Here is a 20,262-nt window from a genome sequence, read left to right as displayed (position 1 = left end):
GCTGCCAGAACCGAGACCCTCGCCAGGCTTTCGCAGAATAATATAGTAAGGAAATGAGGGGCTCGTTGAGGAAATACAGAAAGATAGGTCAGCAGTCTACGACGCCAAAGGAGGCATAGGGGTGTGGTTAGGCTCTTTTCTTTTTTTTCTACGGTTAATGAAGTGATCTTTTTTTTTAAATATACAGAAGAAAGAAACAAAAACACGCGCCCAGAGTGGGGACCGAACCCACGCCTTTCCATTACATGTCGAATGCCTTACCAATTCGGCTATCTGGGCGACTGTGTTCTCCTTCACTTTCTGGGCTATTTATATTTACTAGAAGTGTATCTGACACTTGAGGGTGGTAGCCAAGGGGAGAAGGGGACCTTCTTTTCAACCCCCGGGGCGTGACTCAAACGTCTACAGCCTGTCATGAGCGGGATCCTGGCGGGAAGCCCTCTTATGCTACCTAGGCATCAAGGCTGCCAGAACCGAGACCCTCGCCAGGCTTTCGCAGAATAATATAGTAAGGAAATGAGCGGCTCGTTGAGGAAATACAGAAAGATAGGTCAGCAGTCTACGACGCCAAAGGAGGCATAGGGGTGTGGTTAGGCTCTTTTCTTTTTTACTACGGTTAATGAAGTGATCTTTTTTTTTAATATACAGAAGAAAGAAAGAAAAAACGCGCCCAGAGTGGGAACCGAACCCACGCCTTTCGATTACATGTCGAATGCCTTACCAATTCGGCTATCTGGGCGACTGTGTTCTCCTTCACTTTCTGGGCTATTTATATTTACTAGAAGTGTATCTGACACTTGAGGGTGGTAGCCAGCGCCACTCTGACTACACGGGGAGAAGGGGACCTTCTTTTCAACCCCCGGGGCGTGACTCCAACTTCTACAGCCTGTCATGAGTGGGTAACTGGCGGGAAGAGCTCTTATGCTACCTAGGCATCAAGGCTGCCAGAACCGAGACCCTCGCCAGGCTTTCGCAGAATAATATAGTAAGGAAATCAGCGGCTCGTTGAGGAAATACAGAAAGATAGGTCAGCAGTCTACGACGCCAAAGGAGGCATAGGGGTGTGGTTAGGCTCTTTTCTTTTTTACTACGGTTAATGAAGTGATCTTTTTTTTTAATATACAGAACAAAGAAAGAAAAACGCGCCCAGAGTGGGGACCGAACCCATGCCTTTCGATTACATGTAGAACCTTACCAATTCGGCTATCTGGGCGACTGTGTTCTCCTTCACTTTCTGGGCTATTTATATTTACTAGAAGTGTATCTGACACTTGAGGGTGGTAGCCAGCGCCACTCTGACTACACGGGGAGAAGGGGACCTTCTTTTCAACCCCTGGGGCGTGACTCCAACGTCTACAGCCTGTCATGAGCGGGTAACTGGCGGGAAGCCCTCTTATGCTACCTAGGCATCAAGGCTGCCAGAACCGAGACCCTCGCCAGGCTTTCGCAGAATAATATAGTAAGGAAATGAGGGGCTCGTTGAGGAAATACAGAAAGATAGGTCAGCAGTCTACGACGCCAAAGGAGGCATAGGGGTGTGGTTAGGCTCTTTTCTTTTTTTTCTACGGTTAATGAAGTGAACATTTTTTTTAAATATACAGAAGAAAGAAAGAAAAACACGCGCCCAGAGTGGGGACCGAACCCACGCCTTTCCATTACATGTCGAATGCCTTACCAATTCGGCTATCTGGGCGACTGTGTTCTCCTTCACTTTCTGGGCTATTTATATTTACTAGAAGTGTATCTGACACTTGAGGGTGGTAGCCAAGGGGAGAAGGGGACCTTCTTTTCAACCCCCGGGGCGTGACTCAAACGTCTACAGCCTGTCATGAGCGGGTAACTGGCGGGAAGCCCTCTTATGCTACCTAGGCATCAAGGCTGCCAGAACCGAGACCCTCGCCAGGCTTTCGCAGAATAACATAGTAAGGAAATGAGCGGCTCGTTGAGGAAATACAGAAAGATAGGTCAGCAGTCTACGACGCCAAAGGAGGCATAGGGGTGTGGTTAGGCTCTTTTCTTTTTTACTACGGTTAATGAAGTGATCTTTTTTTTAATATACAGAATAAAGAAAGAAAAACACGCGCCCAGAGTGGGGACCTAACCCACGCCTTTCGATTACATGTCGAATGCCTTACCAATTCGGCTATCTGGGCGACTGTGTTCTCCTTCACTTTCTGGGCTATTTATATTTACTAGAAGTGTATCTGACACTTGAGGGTGGTAGCCAGTGCCACTCTGACTACACGGGGAGAAGGGGACCTTCTTTTCAACCCCCGGGGCGTGACCCCAACGTCTACAGCCTGTCATGAGCGGGTAACTGGCGGGAAGCCCTCTTATGCTACCTAGGCATCAAGGCTGCCAGAACCGAGACCCTCGCCAGGCTTTCGCAGAATAATATAGTAAGGAAATGAGGGGCTCGTTCAGGAAATACAGAAAGATAGGTCAGCAGTCTACGACGCCAAAGGAGGCATAGGGGTGTGGTTAGGCTCTTTTCTTTTTTTTTTCTACGGTTAATGAAGTGAACATTTTTTTTAAATATACAGAAGAAAGAAAGAAAAACACGCGCCCAGAGTGGGGACCAAACCCACGCCTTTCCATTACATGTCGAATGCCTTACCAATTCGGCTATCTGGGCGACTGTGTTCTCCTTCACTTTCTGGGCTATTTATATTTACTAGAAGTGTATCTGACACTTGAGGGTGGTAGCCACGGGGAGAAGGGGACCTTCTTTTCAACCCCCGGAGCGTGACTCCAACGTCTACAGCCTGTCATGAGCGGCTAACTGGCGGGAAGCCCTCTTATGCTACCTAGGTATCAAGGCTGCCAGAACCGAGACCCTCGCTAGGCTTTCGCAGAATAATATTTTAAGAAAATGAGGGGCTCGTTGATGAAATACAGATGGATAGGTCAGCAGTCTACGACGCCAAAGGAGGCATAAGGGTGTGGTTAGGCTCTTTTCGTTTTTTTCCTACGGGGAATGAAGTGAACATTTCTTTTAATATACAGAAGAAAGAAAGAAAAACACGCGGCCAGATATATATATATATATATATATATATATATATATATATATATTCGTGAAGTAGAGTCCTCAGTTGCTGCAGGAATACGCATAAAGTAAAGTACGGTCTTCGGAGAATATTTCCAACATTTCGACCTGAGGCAGGTCTTCCTCAGGAGCGAAAATTGGGGAAGAAATCGTACTGACTTTGAGGGGGGGGGTGGCGCCCAGAAACACTAGCCACATCGGAAACAAACACGCACACAAACGACTACACACACCATACATAGCTCATTCTGCCAGAGGCGAGCGAAAAAGACCACCCAAAGCAAGCAAATCAAACAATCAAAAAAACGAAAGAAAGAGGGGGGTGATCGAGAAGAAAAATACTGCATGAACGCGAGTGGCGGGGATGACCGGAAATGTGACAAGTTCATGAGTGGCGAAAGGCCGAAAAACATCCAGTCACTCCAAGAGGCGAAAACTGCAAAGCACATGCTGCCACGCGCATTGAGTTTTGTTACTTGTTAGTTAATCCTAGTTACCGTATCTTCACCGGCAAGGTCAAGGATGCAAGCGGAGCCCTTTTCTGTATTGTGAGCCCAGGCAGCTTCCGTGACTTTGGGGGGTCCTACAAACGCCAATTGGGGAGCCCATTTGAGACGTCGCGTTGTGTCGCGCCACGTCAATGCACGGCTTGTTAACTGTTAGCGCTCGGCCTGTCGCCGGCACGCGTGTAACCCTGGTCTTTGTTTGGCACTTTGTAAAAAGATGAAAAGCAGAAGAGAGAGGTGACCGTCGCTGTGTGCCATGCCTCTGGTGCAACCAAAAAATAGAAAAGAAAAGAAAAGGAAGGAAACAATCGAAAAGAGAAGCAAAGAAAAACATGAGCGAAAAAACAGAAAGGACGCGCGCACCCCATGAGCACTAGCATTGGGGTTCACAATGTGAATACAACACGCCCGAGGCGTAAGCCACAACAGACACCAAAATAAAATACCTGTTTCATGCTGGGTTGAAATTGGAAGCTTCAACATTCGATTTCACATTTCCCAAGGGTAAAATGGGTATGACATCTGGTGACATAAACAGGCAATAGGTACAATCTGGCAATTAATGAGGAGTGTTATGCTTTCTGAGCGCTGAGACAAAGAAATGAGAGAGAAAAAAGAGTACGTGATGGGGCGAACGCCAAACCTTCTTTCGTCGCCAAGCACCACTGGACCCCCAGTGCACAAAGGGAGGAAAATCTCGACTTGTATATTCGTGCCGTGCAAAGAGACGTTTTCCAGGCATACCAATCATGCTGAACCCGTTATCACAACATAAAAAACGACCAGGATGCTCTCAATGCATTGAGAAACCGACAGGACATTGTATAAAACCAGCTTACAAAGCAGGGGGATTGTTATTCTCGATCGGAGTGATTACGTATAAGAAGGGGATTGGATATTAGGCGACAGGGAATTCTATAAGCCCCTTCTAACAGACCATACTCAAGAACACCAAAAAATTGTAAATAACGTGCTTGAGCAACTTGTGGGGGCCCGAGAAATTGGTAGAAAACTTGCCAAGGCACCAACTTCGGCCCACCCAGTGGTTGGCTGCTTTTACAAGCTTCCAAAATTTTCAGTGATCCTCCGCGTGTAGTATACAGGCGCACAAAAAACATAGGGGACTATCTTGTCTACGCCAGAGAGGGAGACCCAGCAATTAGGCTGCCGGCCGTGTGGCAAAAACAGATGTTTGGTGTGTAAACACGTGTACACCGCGAGAGTGGCAATTAGCACACAATTTTACTTCCGATATTCTGTACGTGGGTCATTTTATTGTGACATGTACAATTTGGTTGACCTATTGGAGTGTGGCGGATGTAATATGCAGTACATAGGACAGACTGATGGACCTTTTCGAATTTTGTTTAACAATCACATCTATCAAACCACAGCAGTCCCAAACCTTCCCTTGTCCAGACACCTAGCGATGCAAAATCACTTTTTCGACGATATTATAGTCACACTTCTACAGAGCAGTTTTTCTAGCTGTAGGGAGCGAGAACAATGTGAGTCTTACTTAATCTATGAATTTAGTACCCTGAAGGGGCGTCTGATTGAGAGTCCTGGAACGATGACTAATTCGTACGCTGCATGACTATTGAGGCATTGTGACCACGGGACATACGAGAACTTGTAGTTTTGTTGTCCTTTTGCTATGCTTACATTAAGCCCTTCGTGTGCATCAGCCTTTCCCGCGCAGGGTGTTGTACGGTCTGAGGTGCACAAGCAGCCTGTTGCTCAGGTGGGAGGTTGTGCATTGAAACGCCAACAACCTACCGCTATGTTCCCCGGTCACAATATAATCGTCTCCTCCGCTTCCGACCCTTTACCAACACTTCTATTCCCGCCACCGTTTTTTTTTGTTTTTTATGTGTCATTTTCTTGTCTCAGCGCTTAGCAAGCATAACACCCCTCGTTAATACCCACATTGTGCCCTATGCCGGTTTATGTCACCAGATGTCATACCCATTTTACCCTTGCGAAATGCAAAATCGAATGTTGAAGCATCCAATTTCAACCGAGCGTGTAAGAAGTGTTTCGTTTTGGTGTCTGTTGTGGCTTATGCCTCGGGTGGTGTCTTGTATTCACATTGTGATCCCCAATGCTAGTGCCCACGGGGTGCGCGCCTGCTTCTTGTCTTTTCGCTCATGTTTTGCTTTGTTTCTCTTTTCCATTGTTTCCTTCTTTTTCTTTTCTTTTCTATTTTTTGGTTGCCCCAGAGGCACGGCAAACACCGATGGTCGCCTCTCTCTTCTTGTTTTCATGTTTTCAAAAATTGCCGCGCTCCGTCATATTTTCGTAGAATAAGCCCAGGGGCCCGCGCGTGCCGGCGACAGGCCCAGTGCTAACAGTAACACGCCGTGCATTGACCTGGCGCCACACGACGCGACGCCGTGTACAGATAGAGGCATAGGCGAGGAAGGGGACGCCTCAAATGGGCTCCCCCATTGGCTTTTGTAGGACCCCCCAAAGTTGCGGAAGCTGCCTGGGCTCACAATACAGTAAAGGGCCCCGCTTGCATTCTTGACCTTGCCGCTGAAGACGGTCGGTAGTTAATCCTTGTTACCGGTGACGCACATGTAAACTCACTGCTCGTGGCGGCATAAGCTTTGTAGTTTTCCCCTCTTGGAGACACCGGATGTTTTTCGAGCTTTCGCCACCCATGCACTTGTCGCATTTCCTGTCATCCCCTCCACTCGCGTTCATGCAGTATGTTCCTTCTCGTCCGCCCCCTCTTTCTTTTGGTTTTTTTTGTTTGTTTGTTTGTTTGATTTCGTTGTTTTGGGGGATTTTTTTCGCTTGCCTCTGGCAGAATAAGCTCTGTGTGGTGTGTGTTTGTTTCCCATGTGGCTAGTGTTTCGGGACGGCGCCCCCACCCTGAGTCCGTACGATGTTCTCCCGAAGCTTTGATTATTGAGGAAGACCTGTCTCAGATCGTCAGATCGAAATGTTTGAAATAAATCTCCGAAGAGCGTACTTTAACTTTGTGTATATATATATATATATATATATATATATATATATACACACACACATATATATATATATTTATATATATATATATATATATATATATATATATATAGAAAATAAGGGTTGGCAGTCAAGAAAACCTCGGAAAGCAAAGGGGAGGTTGTGGTAGGTCATAGAAAGAGATGAAGAATTTTTTGAATCGAAAAGAAAGTGGTGAAAAAATGCCCTCCGGGTGGGATCTGAACCCGCGACCTCCAGAATACAGGTCTGGTGCGATAACCAGTATGCTACCGGCGGGGCTGTTTCCCCAGCACTTTCTCGGGTATTTATGTTAAAGTATTTTTGTTTTCTGCACTTGGGGGTGGTAGCCAGCGCCACTCGGACTACTCGGGGTGAAGGGGACCTTCACCGGGTGGGTGGGTTCGGATCCCACCCGGAGGGCATTTTTTCACGACTTTCTTATCGATTCAAAAAATTCTTCATCTGTTTCTATGACCCACCACAACCTCCCCTTTGCTTTCCGAGGTTTTCTTGACTGCCAACCCTTATTTTCTGTCTTAGTTCACGAAGCCCCTCATTTCCCATTTTCTGATTCGCTACATTCTTAGCGAGGGCCTCTGTTCTGGCAGTCTTGGTGCCAAAGGAAGCTTAAGAGAGTTCAACGCTGGTCGACCACTCTCGACATGTAGACACTCGAGTCACGGCCCGGGGGTTAAAAAGAAGGTCCCCTTCACCCCGAGTAGTCCGAGTGGCGCTGGCTACCACCCCCAAGTGCAGGAACCAAAAACACCTTACCATAAATACCCGAGAAAGTGCTGGGGAAACAGCCCCGCCGGTAGCGTAGTGGTTATCGCACCAGACCGGTATTCTGGAGGTCGTGGGTTGGGATCCCACCCGGAGGGCATTTTTTCACCACTTTCTTTTCGATTTAAAAATTCTTCATCTCTTTCTATGACCCACCACAACCTCCCCTTTGCTTTCCGAGGTTTTCTTGACGGCCAACCCTTATTTTCTGTCTGAGTTCAGGGAGCCCCTCATTTCCCATTTTCTGATTCGCTATATATATATATATATATATATATATATATTAGAGTTATATATATACATAGAGAGAGAGAGAGAGAGCCTAAAGGGTTCCAGTGAAGAATGCCACTGAAAGCAAAAGGACAGAATGTTGGAGGTCATTGAAGCAGCTATTTTCAAAGACTGCAAGAAAGCGCCGAAAAAATGCCTGCCGCCTAAGATGCGAATACACGACCTCAAGAATACGCGTCTGGTGCGACGACCTCCACATTACCGGTGGAGACATTTTCCCTCCATATTCTCGAGTATTGATGTTAAGGTATTTTGTTTTCTGCTCTTGAGGTGTAGCCAGCGCCGCTTGAACTACTCAGGGTGAAGGGGGCCTTCTTTTTAAACCCCAGGCCATGACTCGAGTGTCTATGACATGTCGAGAGTGGTCGACCAGCGTTGAACCCTCTTAAGCTACTTTTGGCACCAAGACTGCCAGAACAGAGGCCCTCGCTATCCGTGTAGCGAATCAGAAATGGGAAATAAGAGACTCGGTGAATTAAGACAGAATAAGGGTTGGCAAGAAAACCTCCCTTTTGCTTCCTACAGTTTTCTTGACTACCAACCCTTATTATATATATATATATATATATATATATATATATATATATATATATATATATATATATATACAGAAAGATAGGTCGGCAGTCTACAATGCCAAAGGAGGCATAGGGGTGGGGTTAGGCTCTTTTCTTTTTCACTACCGTTAATTAGGTAAACATTTTTTTTAATATACAGAAGAAAGAAAGAAAGAAAAACACGCGCCCAAAGTGGGGACCGAACCCACGCCTTTCCATTACATGTCGAATGCCTTACCAATTCGGCTATCTGGGCTACTGTGTTTTCCTTCACTTTCTGGGCTAATTATATTTACTAGAAGTGTATCTGACTCTTGAGGGTGGTAGCCAGCGCCACTCTGACTCCACGGGGAGAAGGGGACCTTCTTTTCAACCCCCGGGGCGTGACTCGAGCGTCTACAGCCTGTCATGAGCGGGTTACTGGCGGGAAGCCCTCTTATGCTACCTAGGCATCAAGGCTGCCAGAACCGAGACCCTCGCTAGGCTTTCGCAGAATATTATAGTAAGGAAATGAGGGGCTCGTTGAGGAAATACAGAAAGATAGGTTGGCAGTCTACAATGCCAAAGGAGGCATAGGGGTGGGGTTAGGCTCTTTTCTTTTTCACTACGGTTAATTAAGTAAACATTTTTTTTAATATACAGAAGAAAGAAAGAAAGAAAAATACGCGCCCAGAGTGGGGACCGAACCCACGCCTTTCGATTACATGTCGAATGCCTTACCAATTCGGCTATCTGGGCGACTGTGTTCTCCTTCACTTTCTGGGCTAATTATATTTACTAGAAGTGTATCTGACTCTTGAGGGTGGTAGCCAGCGCCACTCTGACTCCATGGGGAGAAGGGGACCTTCTTTTCAACCCCCGGGGCGTGACTCGAGCGTCTACAGCCTGTCATGAGCGGGTTACTGGCGGGAAGCCCTCTTATGCTGCCTTATGCTGCCTGCGTAGTGAAAAAGAAAAGAGCCTAACCCCACCCCTATGCCTCCTTTGGCATTGTAGACTGCCGACCTATCTTTCTGTATTTCCTCAACGAGCCCCTCATTTCCTTACTATATATATATATATATATATATATATATATATATATATATATATATATATATATATATATATATATATATATACATACATACATTTCAAGCCTTTAATCGTCCGTCCTGGTATATTGTACTTGTTACCTTGTTGCAAATATAAATCACAACTTCTCGCACGTTTAAGCCGTGCTTCGCCCTGTCCAACGGTATATGTTTGAATGTTTGACTGTTCATATTATTTTCCACAAAAACGTTTATGGCCCGGACAATAGAAGAAATGTTGAAATTGTGCAACCTCACAGGCCCTGAAAATCCATCAAAGTTTGAGACGGCAGCGTGCACGGGTGACAAATAGAAACAAAAGAAAGGGAAAACAAAAAAGAGAGTATACACTTCTATACAAAAAGAAGGTTCAGAAATAACGTTGAAGAAAAGAAAACAAAAGAAAATTAATACAAGCCGCAACATAGAAAAAATAGAGCTGGGGGTCTGCAGGGGTGCAGAACAGAAAGCAACGCGAAACACATTCTTATGTCCGCATAAAGAAACGATCCAATAAAATTATATAGAGGCGTTCAATGCATCTTTCGGGTTTCTTTTTCATGGCGTTTAATGCAAACAATAATAACTATAAATTGAAAAACCGACGAGTTTATACATAGTGAAGCGCGACATTCAAAAAAGGCTTAGTAGTTGCGTTACCCAAGATGGGTAATTACGCTATCATCTGAACACAATGTTACATCTATTCCATTGAATAACATACTGTTCAGTACTTTTAAAATATTGTCAAAAAGATTCGCATGGCATAATTATGGCGCGGGTGCAGGACATTCCAATGTTCTGTATTTCTCTTGTTATAGCTGGGAACACTTCGTTTCAGGTTTGCAAGAAAAACAACAAAACTTTGACTGCTTCTTATTTCCTTGCGGGAAATGAGCGCAAAGCGGCTAGCAAAGTGGTGTTGTGCTTAGAGAACACCGAGACCACAGATTACGGGTTCCGCAGCGGCATCGAACGGGGCGTTGCAAACAACGTTAATTATGCGTTTTTCGAAGCGAGACAAATGGATAGAATTTTAAACAGTGGTCGTACTTCAAACAAGACTTCAGTAGGTAAATGAGCTATCAGAAAGAGAATTTTAAATTAGTAGTTTCGGTTGACAAGGGAGGTACGTGAGTAAGTGTACTAGTCCTGCAATGCAATCTTGAAAAGTTTATCTGTTTGAAAAATTATGGGTGCATTTCACAACACAGGCTGGTCTAAGTAGACACCGGAGTTTTTTGTGGAAGCTACCATTTCCATTTGTGAAGAGGTTATTCAAAGATCGAAATGAGCATTTATATGCCTCCCTTTTGATCTTACAAGAATTCGTTTCGTTTTCTTGGCGTTGATTTTTAAGCCGTCTTACATAGACCATACTTGCGTTTTACTTAGCACAGTGTTTCCAATCATGATTGAGTTGTTTCGATTTTCGGCTATAAATAGTAATGTGGTACCATCTGCGAATGTAATATATTTGGCATCATGGCAAATGTAACAAGGTTGTTTGTGTACAATATATATAGAAGAAGACCTAAAATACTGCCTTGGGTGGGACCAATATTTTTCGAAGTCGAGAAGAATTGCCATTTATTTGTGCAAGTTGATGTCTGTGGCCTAACTACAATTTAATAAGCTCTCTGGTCACTCCGTCAATACCATTGTATGTCAATTGTTAAATAGAAATTGGTGATTGATGCTGTCAAACTAATTGCTTTATTCTATGAAAACCCCAAGAGTAAGAAGACGTTCTTCAAAAGTTTTTAAAATAAATTCTTCTTGCTCCAGCAACGCGAACTCTACAAACCTGAATTTCCTAAAACCGTATTGACTTGTTGTTAATAGCTTATTATATTCAAGAAAATGATACCAACGCCGAAAAAGTATCTTCTAGAATCCTTTGGAAATTAAAGGCAATATTGAAATTGGCCTGCAGTTAAACATGTTAGGCGTATCATTCTTCTTGAAAAACGTAAAAATTTGGCAGGTTGCTTTGTCGCGAAACTACGCCCGTATCCAAACACAGCTTATTTGTGTACGTTAGACCGGGGCTATAATATTCATCACAAAACACACAGGTATCATTTGAAAGTCATCTATGTCACATGTTCTGATATTTTTCTAGCAGAAAACACATTTATTGCTTCTGTTTCTGTAGTCGGTGCCAAAAAATTGTACTGGTTCAAGTATGGCGATATACTCTCACGCGTCATTACTTACAATGGTATTACTGGATTAAGAAAAATGTTTGTTGAAAGTATCAGGAACTAAATTTGTGGGAACTTGTACTCCGTCAATAATAAATTTTTTCTATCGACAATCATGTTGCAGCTCGGGTTATTAACCTATCATGTGTTTTCCAAATTTTTTATGTATCATTTTGACATGACTGAAGTGAATCAAGATAGTATTGAGTTCTAGCTTTTCAAAGCTCATTCTTTTTTTTCAGAATTTCTTAAAACTCAACAGATGTGCAAGGATTCGAGTCCTGATGAACTCACTGTATAACTTCTGTTTCGTTTTGATTTTTAAGGAAAATCTCTAGTAATCCATGGCTTTCGTATCTTAGAAGGATAAGGGGGATATTCTAGAAAGAAAAAAATTGTCATAAACAGCTTTAAAGGAAGTTAAAAACGTTTCATATGCTGAATTGCCTTTTTGGTAAATGAAAGTTTCCTCCCATTCAAAGTTCTATAATTAACCCGGAAGCTGAATAATCTGTTCTGTGTAACGACCCGCATCATTGGTTTGCTTTTTCTGACTTTCGTATTGTTTTTTTATCCCGTTCTTACTGACTAGGAAAGATTGGCATGTGATAGTCTAAAGCATAAGAGAAAACACGTCCTCTGGTATCCTCTAGAGGGTAGTTTGAAATAAAAAGGACAATGCGAGTGCGTTTGTGACACGCGATTCTGGTTGGGGCTAAGATCTTGTCAAAATAACCATGTGAATTCAGTAACAAACCAGACGACCGCTGTACAGATGTATCCTCCAGCATGTCAATGTTGTAATCGCCACCCCCGACGGCATTTTATTGATTATCGTGGGCATAATCGAATAATTCTACTACAAAGGAATAGAACCGCTAAAAGTTCCCGTTTGGTGGCCGGTCAACAGACTATACAGTTCTCGCACACAAAACAGATGTCACTTCATAATCGCATGATATGCAACTGTAATAGTCAATAATGTTCGCATTCAAGTTTTCCCTAGCAACTAACGGAACACCACCGCCACGTGATGCTTATCCGGATTTCTTGAAACATTGGTAATGCGCCAAAACCCAGGCCGTCGAGGCTTGATCATACGATGTCTCAGAGAGCATAATGAAATCAAATATAATGGTTAGGCTACTGAAAAAGGAGTCTAGCCTATCTGTTTTATTTTTCACAGACTGACAATTGATATGTATACATAATATCACTGTCCCATGTTGGGATAGCGATATCCCAACCTGGGATATCGCTAGCGGATAGTTACCCGTGCGTTCTCACCTATCCTAGAGTAATCTTCCAAGGTTAGCAAAGCTTTTTATACAGCATGCGTTGTCGCCTTCCCCCTTCTTGAGGACAATTTTGCCGGCACGGTGCCAGGAGAACTGAAAAGTATTTTATTTTGCCAAATATTTCGCAGTCTTCAGAATTCGCCTGTTATGTGCCACCAAGTTTCCATTCATGTAATTACCAGGCATTAGGTCGGGCTGACATTTCCTTTGTTCAAGCCACTGGTCTCGGGTTAACTGACTAGTATATGGTAAAATGACGCCTGGTACTCTTTTATTTTTCCGGAAGTTTGTGCTTGGCGGACATTTTTTGCTTCGTCAAGGCGTCCATGTTTAGTGCGCTGGCGACGAAATTAACTTTGCTGAGGAGAGACTCATTTTTTTCTTTTTTGGGGATGACATGTTTCTGTATGTTGAGCTTTCTTCTGTGGTATTCAAGATCGTTTATGGCAGTGGAAACTTTGTGGAATGCAGCTTCAGCGACCATTGCTTCTAGTTTCGCCACCCTGCATTTGGGTGCTTTAACCTTAGAGTCTTGCATGGTTTGTTCTGCAAGTAATGAGCCGTAGAGAATCATCTTGTGAACGGTAGGTTTTTGTTGCAGCAATTTATCAAGTTTCCGGATTATGTAAGCAAGTAAAACAACGACGGGATCGAAGGCTTCTTTCGGTGAAGCAGCGTCTGCCATGTTGACACATTTTTCAAAATTCCAGGTTCTCTTGTGTCCATTTCCTCTACTTCTGAAAGTGCTAACCGATATCACGGCACACGTTCCTAGGTGGTACAGGTCGAGGCAGTCGCAACACTTTGTCGTGCATTGCTCTGAAGGAATGCTGACCTGACACCTAGTACATGAATTCATACTCAGCTATGCAGTTTCACACACTATTTGCGAATCAGTGCAAGGACAAGCACGCGAGGCCTAGACGCAAGAAAAATCAGGAGACAAAAGGGAAGCAGCAGCACCGAGGCACAGAGTAACGAATGGTAAAATTATTTCAGAAGTGCACTCCTGTAAATATGCAGAGGAGGTTTAGGCAAATGCACGTCTGTACTCCGTCGCTGCTGCCCCCAACAGGTGATTGTAGTCGAAGCGTCGTTTTTTATGCCAGAAAAGGGTGCTCAAGTGATCCTCGAGATGCCGTGATAGCGCAATAAAGTGCGCAAGACTCTTGAAAGTTGTCGCCTTAGGCGCTGTAATAGCAGCTGGTAATCTAGGGGCAGCAATCCGTCCTACTAATAAGGAAACGGGAGCGGCGATTTGGAGGACGAAGTGCCGCAACTTTCAGGATGCAGAGCAGGTTAGGCAAAAGCCAGTTTCTGCTTCTTAGCAGCTGTTCCCAACACAATCGTTTTATATTCATAATCATTTCTTTTCTGGCCTAATATACGGCACTTTGTACGAATAAAATAGGCGTCCATCTTTGGTGCTTCATAGGAAAAAGCTGTCTCTGAAGAACGCCTCTTACACGCCACTTTAGTCACAGGAGAGAAGTTCCAGCAGACTCCTGCAAATGCCAACATCCCACCTCGCGTTCCCACTGCAGCAGTTCGTCCGGTCCTGCAAGCATTGTGGTAAGCTGGCTACGAAATGCGAAGGTCGTTCGTGTTCTCTGCCTTTGTAATGGAAATGGTTTGCTCCACAGCTACAAATGAGTGTGCATGTCTATTCGGAAGTGCGATTATATGAAGCTTCTCAGTGTTGTGTTATACATTGCAGACGAATACAAGATTTTGTTACCAAACAACGAGGATGGCAGAGATAATTGTGCCTTTACCGACCAGACTTGCTAAATGTTCCCGACTTCGGCCAGCCGAACTGCGAGCGCTTTAAGAAATCGCTTCTATGTGTATTCACCACGACGTTTATACGTGCATTTCTTACATTGAGTACGTGCAGGCACTTTGTCGCCCTATGAAGAACGACATGTCGGAGAGGGACAACTATCGGAACCTTCCTAAAGACCTTAGTATGTATGTGTGATGACGTAGAGAACAGAGGGGGCATGTCCGTTGGAAAATGCATCGACGACGATGAAGTTAATTTAGAGGATGAGATGACATACCCTTGCCGATCTCCCTCTGTGGGTATTAGCTGCCTAGGTATTGCCACCAGGGAACCAGCTGAATAGCCGCTAGAAAAAAATGACGGAGGAGGGGATCGTGGTGGTGACGATGCAGGGGGTATTCGTAATAGCAATGATTTGGAGGGACATCCGCAAGGCGCGGTAGCAATCGTCTGCCGCGGCCGTCTCTAAGTACGTCAGGCAGCCGTGCCAGCCATTCGTCGACAGCGAATTAAATCGCCGGTTTCGACTGAGTAGCATTGTGTACCCTGTGACCACCACCAAGAAGTCGCCGACAACCAAGAAATAGCACCACCGTCTACATCGACTGCACCAGACCAGGTGAGCCGTCTGATCTATCAAGGGTGTGTTTTCTAGAATAAACTGTGAACTTTTCTTAGTTTTTTCCCGTCATTTAACTTTGTGACTAAGATCCGTCTCATAACCTCGAGCCGTCTCAGCAAATGTTCGTCTCCATCTCGTTCGCCCTTCTCAAGCGCCTGTCTTGTGTGTGTGACGCAAGTTGCACGTCCTAGCCACTAATACCTTCACAATATGCTTTTACACTCTTTCCCTTTGAATGGGAACCAGAATACGCGACGTGGTCATGACACGCCAGCGCCTGGGTGAGTCGCGGTCAGCCCACCCCACCCCCATTATTACCAACCAGTTCCACTGCCATCCTACACTGTACACCGCTCTCTGAGGCGTAGTATCATAATACAAGGACTTGTGGTCCAGACGACATTCATAATTTATCAACAGCACTTTTGTCCTCGTCACACTTTGCGGCACCTGCTCATGGAAGAAATAAGTACTTTGCAGAGTGTACTGCCCCGACTTCGCTCCTCTAGAGCCCGTTGCGCAGTACACCGACTCCTGTCCACTATAACCCCAAGCAGCCTTTCCTCATCGTTACACGGCTTCTCACCGCCATGTTGCTTCCCAATCTTCAACAAAACCCGAGCCGAAAAAACTAGAGTGACACCCTGGACCTTCTCATGGCTGCTGTGGTATCAGAGATTACATTCAACAATCTTCCCGGTCGCATTAGCTGAATACATCTGCAACCATTGGCACAGGCAACCACAAACTTTTGCTTCCATATAGCAATCATCAATGGGGCAAAGATTCACTTCCACGCCTCCCTCCCGGTGTTTTGACGTAGAGGACAATGCTGGTGTATGCGTCGGACAAGGCGTCGATGAAGACGAAGGTTATGACGTTAGATGGGATGGTACACGTGCAGAATCGGTATTATATGGTATGCGCTGCAAAAAATAACAGATAGAGGAGATCATGCCTGGTGAGGAAGCAACAGCGCATGGACAAAAAGCCTTCCTTCGGAGGGCTGCCTTCATGATGCCACAGCCGTGGTCTCCCGAGGCCGTCGTAAGGAACCCCCCCCCCAACCCCAGCAAGGATGTAGTGCGAGATGCGTCTGTTCTCGGTTCGTCGACCGCGTATTATATCGCCGGTTACGACTGTGTGACACGGGGTTCTTCCTTCCGATCGACCCACGGCCGCCGAGAACCGACACTGGCCAACGCATCCGCCGTGACTGTGCTCTACCACGTGAGATGCTTACACGGGAAGGTTTCTAGACGGAACTGTGTAATGTTATTATTTCTTGGTTAACTTTGCAGAACTTAGTATCTTTAGACTGAGTTAGTATCCCCTTATTCTCGTCACTGTGCGTTCGTTGTCTTAACTCGTCCTGTCTCAGTAAATGTTCGCCTCCGTCTTGTATGCCCGTTTCAAACGCATCTATTGTTTCTACGACGCGAGTCCCAAGGTCTGGCCACCGATACTGCCTAACCCGGACTCACATAATTTCTGGACGGTTCCAGCACTTCTCGCTGCCGTTCAACATTCCCGGTCCAGAACAGCTCAGTATCGCGAAACGTTACGCGTCTCACGCTGGCTACGCCTTTCTGAAAGTGTACACCCACCAGTAATTTACGGCATGACTGCTTCATAGAAACCCAAAATTTCTCTGCATTCGTAGTCAAACTTTTGTGCTGTTATCATCGGTGTCCGTTCTGACGCTCACGTGGATAAGGGCACTAGTGTTTCAGTTATACGTGAAGGCTTGTGTATTCAACTTTTTATGTATAAAACTCCGTTGTCTTTTTCACTTTGTGTATTGTTATTTGGTCTCAATTGCACGTTGCACGTGTTCATCAAATGCCCTCGTTATTTTATTCCTTAAACAGTGCTAGCACCTTGTGCCTATCTACAGAATTCTTTGTTGAGCCTCAGCAGTCATCTGTAATCAGTCTTACAATCCAACTGCAACACGAACAGGTTTTGGTTGTCTCCGATATGCCCCTGGCGCATATCAGAGCGAATGCCGATTCTTTCCTGTGTCCACGGGGGGGGGGGCGCGGGGGGGGGGCTCTTCTCGATGGTCGGTCGGGCTAATTCAGTTGCAGGAACCTTCAGGTCGTGCATTTTGCCAGCTTAGTCTTGAAACGAGGTGAAACTGCTACGTGCACTTTACGTTTGTAGGATGGGTCGGCAGTACTGGCCACAAAAAATGGATCTTGAAAATTTTCAGTTAAGTGAAGCGATCATGGTGCCCGGCAGTGTTCACGTATGGAACGTTGCTGTTGTTTCCCTTAGTTTGTTGTCCTCTCTTGAACTTTTTTACGAGACTTTTACGTCCGCTTCGGCAGCCGTGTGATTCCCGATGCCAAGGAAGACAAAGGTCAGTCTTTGTTTCCCTGACTCAGGAAGCACAATTTATGTTTCGACTCTTTTTCTGCACTCTTAAAAACTGTTGCACACAGCAGAACGTTCTGATCCGAACCGCATGTTTGTGTCTCGAAGAAAGATCATTGAGGAGAATGTTAGATATGCTCACCACGACATAACTTGCTCATCTGCGAGAGGGTAGTTTGCCCCTGTTGTGTGATTTACAATAAAGAAAGAGTCAGTCCACTTTATCATAGAATATCAATCTCGTATCAAAATTAGTAGGAAAGAATACTACCTGATGGCTCGGATAAAGGACTAATTGGATTGCTTTCAAGAAGAGAAAAGTTTTTAGTCTAGATTTACGTTCATGGCACTTGCCGACAATAGCGCAATAACAAAGAACAAAACGGCCTTTTGCCACCACCAAGGCTTATACAACTTCGACGAGATGCTTGTCCTGCTTCGTAGTGCGGCGGTAACCTCTGAGAGGCTCATGAAAACTTCTTAGCATGTGGGTCATTCCACGCCAAACGTCCCAGGTGTGGCGCTCGACCCCCTCAGATATTTTTGAAAATCGTTGTACTTGATTACCTCGTTCCCTAAAAGCCCTGGTTGTAATTTGGCGCACGCAAAAAATTTTTCTTTCACGCAATAGCCTTCAGAGATGCGGTTCCCGAGAAAATTGCACCAATTTTGTAAATTCTTATAAGCCATTAGAGATAAACTTCAACTGTGAAAATCTGGTTATGGCACGTGTGTTTCCTAGTCTCAGTGGTCATTTCAAATCGAATGCCATCAAAACATATTTTACCCTTGTTTTTGCTAGCGGAATAGATGTAAAATGGTGCTTTTTTAACAATTTTTAAAAGTATCTTCAACAACAAGGAGAAAAGTGGGAATTTTTATTCTGCGAGACTATTCGATTTACTTTGGTCTAAGATTTTTTGTAGAGCAGTCAAGTGAAGCAGCTATTAAAAAATAAATTTTAAAGTCTGCAAAAACGCACTTTTTCCGCACATTCGGACGCAAATTTCTTGCTGTAGAAATCCTAGTGAAAATACGCGCAATAGTTCGCTTTGTAGACGGTATGTCCTACTTTATTTTCGCAAAAAATCAGAATTGTTAATTTTGTTTGAAGGGAGTAAACATTTTTTGAAGTTTGGTTCGCACGGGTTTGTTGTACGTTGCCTCCCATGACTGCTTCCCTACCAACTACACCGATACCGCTGTTCACAGTGGGCACGCCGTGGGCGCTGCGGCTCTAACAATAATACTGACCTTTACCAAGTGCTGTTGTAGCCATGTCGAGCAATCAATGGTGTCACTTTTATTCCCCCATCAAAACAGAAGATCACCGCTTACGGAACTTTTAAGGTGAACGGCCACAACTGTTCATTAACTAGAAAACGAAGACGAAGAAATAGATGAGTTGCCATTCTTACGCGCCTTCTCCTAGCTTCAGTACGGCGGCATCTTCTCATGAGCAGAATGCATCTAATTCTACTTCTGTCCTTAGTGATTCCGTACGTGCAATGTTTCAATCAGTAGTTGTGTAATTCATAAAATTGGCGCTCTGCCGCAGTTTAAAGTCCTATATATAATTAGGGCTGTAACGACACTTCTCAGTTCGTGAGGAATCGAGAGCAACAACAAAAAAGAAAGCGAAGCTCAAGTTGTCGTTGAGGAACCCTCGAGTCATAGCAGACGATAACGAATATTTTATCGTCTTCTGACACAGCAGGCGATTACGAATTTTTGTCGTGCTGACATACCGGCCCTAATGAAATATTGTAACTTTATTGGCGTCTCTGAATAGGAAAATTACAAAACATTGGAAAAAGTTTGTTTGTAATTATACTGCACTTTTTAGTGACGTTTTCTGACGGTGATGCCAGAAGTATTGTCTGCTTTGGTAGGCGCTTATTTCAAAAGTTCCTGTAGTATAGCGCTAAGCGCAGCCTCCACTACAAACGCCTACCGCGCCAATATCAAAGGCGTATGAGTGCACGAGAGTTCTGTCGCTGCATATGCCCGGGAAACACACTTCGTGAGTTCTGAAATGTATATTCCCTTTGGCGATAAGCCTATAGTTGAAATTGGCGCAGAGTGAAGTGGAGGTTTAGCCACCACTGCAGGTAGAGGAAGCCTATACACCGATGGTGTGAACAGGTTTGATTAAATGAATGGCTCTCCATCTGCTCAGACTCAAAATGAAGGTACATTTAGGCGTTTTCACGACCTCGTCGTTTTTGCAAACAGTGAAACAGCGGGCAGAAACTAAAACGTTCAAAATCGGAGCCTATGACATCCTTTCTAGATTAGCTTCGTATACCACCGCTGCTGTGCTCACTGCGGGTGCATGCTCGTGGTACATAGAGCAGTAACGCTTTTTATTGCTCTTCAACCTGAAAGCAAACCTCATTTGAAAGTTAAGCATGATAAAAGCCTAAACGACGAAACACTAGAACATGACTCTATGCGGTGAGCTAAAAAATGTAGAAAAGTTTACATGTGCAAAGAACGAAAGGCACACAGTTACCAAAAGGTTAAAAGGGAGGTGCTCGTCAGGCGCTTATTTCGTTCGTTCTACCGCAGGGTGGAGACACCATTGTGTTCTACCAGCATTTGCAAACATCGCTCGTGATGAAACAGAGATACGGCCTTTCTATTTTCAGAAAAGCCCCCTCCTTGTTTTCTCGGTCCAAGCGCCTGCCACCGGACCTGGTACTGCAAGCGCC

General features: G+C 44.7%; 1 non-coding gene across 1 annotated transcript; it reads right to left on the bottom strand.

The window, feature by feature from the left end:
• Positions 1 to 667: 667 nt before the first annotated feature.
• Trnat-ugu (transfer RNA threonine (anticodon UGU)) lies at positions 668 to 739 on the bottom strand. Its single transcript has one exon. It is a non-coding gene; the product is annotated as a tRNA-Thr (tRNA).
• Positions 740 to 20,262: the final 19,523 nt, after the last annotated feature.

The sequence above is a fragment of the Haemaphysalis longicornis genome, unplaced genomic scaffold, assembly GCF_048455015.1.
Source record: "Haemaphysalis longicornis isolate Haplotype H1 unplaced genomic scaffold, Haemaphysalis longicornis Haplotype H1 scaffold_5, whole genome shotgun sequence".
Lineage (NCBI taxonomy): Eukaryota > Metazoa > Arthropoda > Arachnida > Ixodida > Ixodidae > Haemaphysalis > Haemaphysalis longicornis.
This window is presented reverse-complemented; position numbering and strand designations above follow the sequence as displayed.